This window comes from Lygodium microphyllum, chromosome 4 (assembly GCF_053477565.2).
Source record: "Lygodium microphyllum isolate KBCC chromosome 4, Lygodium_microphyllum_v1.1.10, whole genome shotgun sequence".
NCBI lineage: Eukaryota > Viridiplantae > Streptophyta > Polypodiopsida > Schizaeales > Lygodiaceae > Lygodium > Lygodium microphyllum.
The window spans coordinates 137,817,889-137,821,144 of record NC_141138.1 but is presented as its reverse complement, the minus strand read 5'-3'; the positions used below and the strand labels follow the sequence as shown (position 1 = coordinate 137,821,144).

Below are 3,256 nucleotides of genomic sequence, written 5' to 3'. Positions count from 1 at the left end.
TCGTTCTGTTAGCCCCTCACAGCCACCTTCCACTCTAATGTGGCTTCCTTTTCGTTTGATGCATCAGAGGTGGTGTGAGGATGGTTCTGATACATGGTGTTCCTGCCATTCTCCTCTTTCCAAAAGAAAAGAAAAAAAAGCATTCCCTTTGTCACTTTCTAAACTAGATGTGAGCTATGGGTTTCAATCATTATTCTTTGAGTGACATGAGCCATGGGGTGAGTGACCGATCTATCATTTCCACATGAGTGACTATCAAGATTGAGTGTTGTAGACCTCGCCATTGATAACCTAACTAACAATTCAACAACAAAGCTACCGCCCTAGGTGCTACTGCATGGTCCCTGCCATGTCGGATGAGTGTGTGACATGGCAAGCTTTGGTACCTCCTACTGACGACTAAGATCCTTCATGCGACAGCTACGGTTTCCCTCGATCATCTACAAATCAGGCCAAGTTTTTCTAACCCTACCCCTTTTGATTGCAAGAGTCCGTCATGTTTTAAGTGTAGGGACGTACATGTATGGGTTATGATCCTGTGTTAGGCCCGTTGTCGTGTTGCTGCGCATCCGAGTCGTATACACCTCCATTTCTTTTGTTGTGCATTTGTGTTAATTTCTGCGTGTGATTCATTGTTTGTGTGATGCATTTTAGTAATCCGCAGCCAATGTATATATATTCCCTTAATGCATTGCACACTGATTATGTTCTGGAGTTACTATCTGAAGTTGAGAAGACTGATCTCAAACCACTCCAACCATGTTTTGACGGTGCCATGAATATGTATTTGCAATTGAAGTGCTATAAAGAAGTGGAGTCATGGCTTCGACAAATTCTTCCCTCATAGCGGTCATTGGAGACGAGGACACCGCGACCGGCTTCATTCTAGCAGGAGTTGGCCACGTTGACATTAGGAGGAAGACCAACTATCTGATTGTGGATAACAAGACTACGGTGAAAACAATCGAAGACACCTTTAAGGAGTTCACAGCCAGGGAAGATATTGCAATTGTTCTCATAAATCAACATATTGCAAATATGATACGGTTCCTGGTCGACAGTTACAACAGGCCAGTGCCTGCCATTCTGGAGATACCTTCCAAAGAGCATCCATATGACCCTGCTCAGGACTCAATTTTGGCACGTGTGAAGCATATGTTCTCTAGTGATCCAGCAGGTCCTACCAGTAGGTGGTGATCAATTATTGACTTGATCTTTTGTAGGCAAGAAGTTCTAAAGAAAAGAAAAGCTAGCCTATTCTGGGGAGATAGGGGAATATTTTTGAAAAGGCAAAAATGGCGGGCTGCGCCTGGATTGGAGAGGGGAGAGAGCGTAATTTTCTGGGACGAAGGCCTGCAGCAGAAAAGGGGAATAAAAAAAAACAAGAATGGGAGGATTATGATGGCGACGCTATGAATGACAGATAGTCATCTGGAGCTGTGTATCATGAAACATCTCACAGATATGAAATTCAAACTCTAGATCAAAGCACAAACAGGCAGAGAGATGAAGTAAACAATGAGGCCGGGCTCGGTCATCAGACTCAGGAGGAGGAGAAGAAGCCCATGGACCAGCACCTCAACTTGAAAGTCAAGAGTCAGGATGGCAATGAGGTCGGCGCTTGCGGGGTGAGCAAACTCCTGCAGAGCTTGAAATGGAAGATGGTGATTCTTGCTGACGCCTGGCAAACTCTGATCGCTTGTCTCTTTTTGACACTCTCTGCGGGGGAGGAGCCGACCCTCCTTTCGTTCTGATCCTTTCGTCTAAGAAGCTCACAATAGCATCCTCCCCAGCCAGGTCCATCTATCGTTAGCAGGGGAAAACCATATCCGTGTTTCTTGGGTCACAACAAGCAATTCTGCATTATCTAGAGTGGACTATGGAACCATACCAGGTTCATATGATAGATTTGCAGACGGAGATAGCAGTTTTTACGGCTATATACTTTATAAATCAAGTCAAGTCCACAATGTTGCAATTGGACCACAAGTTCCAGTAACTTTTGCAATTGCTGGTGATCTTGGGCAGACAGATTGGACTTCCTCAACCTTGAATCAAGTTGCGAGCTCAGATTATGATGTTTTTATACTTCCAGGAGATCTTTCCTATGCTGACTATATTCAAGCCCGCCGGGACTCGTTTGGAAACCTTGTTGAGCCCTTGGCTAGTTCACGGCCATGGATGATCACTGAAGGGAATCATGAAATGGAAGAAATTCCGCTGGTTATTGAACCATTCAGATCTTATAATATAAGATGGAAAATGCCCTACAAAGAGAGTGGATCAGACTCCAACCTTTATTATTCTTTTGAGGTTGCTGGTGTGCATGTTTTGATGCTAGGATCATACACTGACTTCAGTAGGGACTCTAATCAGTATAAGTGACTGCAGAATGATTTGGCCAAAGTGGATAGAGTCAGAACCCCTTGGCTCCTTGCTATCATTCATGCACCATGGTACAACAGCAATTTCAAACTTCAGGGTGATGGTGACAAAATGATGAAATCCATGGTGTTCATCCTTAAAGAAGCAAAAGTTGATATGATCTTTGCGGGCCATGTTCATGCTTATGAACGCACGTCTCGAGTTTTTCAGCATTACTCTGATCCTTGTGGCATCATCCACATAACCATAGGTGATGGAGGGAATCGAGAGGGATTGGCTAACAGGTTTCTGGATCCATAGCCAAGCTGGTCTGAATACCGTGAAGCAGGTTTTGGTCATGGCATTTTGAAAGTGGTAAATTCTACTCATGCACGATGGACTACTAGTAACTGCCAAGTTACGAAATGAACATGCTGATGTGAAGAGTGTTTCCCTTCCTACTGCAACTGTCATCATACACCTGAATGTAAACAGTTTATGAGATACTTCGGATTATCCTGAACATGAATTTCTTGTAACTCATTTGACAAGCAATATAGTGAACTTTGACTTCAATAATTTGAGTTCTTCTTGTTAGCCTCTTCCATTGCTGTGCCCTGAACCCCGTGTTCTGCAACTCTTGCACGATCTCTTTGACACCGTGTTGCATCGATAATCTAATTTATTAAGGTCCTAAGTGTGAGGACGCATTCCTGCGAGTTCATTGTGCATATCCTTTTGGAAACATCCCTATCGGACGATTGGAATATACCATGTCCTAGTCCTACCCTAATGGGGTCCCTTCCTGACCCACCCCTCCTCTTTTTAACCTATCTTGGGGTTGTTCCTTGCCCATTTACCTATTTCCCTTGTTTTGCTGCTTTTCCATGTT

General features: G+C 43.9%; 2 pseudogenes; both read left to right on the top strand.

The window, feature by feature from the left end:
- Positions 1–804: 804 nt before the first annotated feature.
- Positions 805–1,227, top strand: LOC148037676 (V-type proton ATPase subunit F pseudogene; annotated as a pseudogene).
- A 68-nt stretch (positions 1,228–1,295) lies between these two features.
- LOC148037675 (purple acid phosphatase 18 pseudogene) lies at positions 1,296–2,793 on the top strand (annotated as a pseudogene).
- The last annotated feature ends 463 nt before the right edge of the window (positions 2,794–3,256 follow it).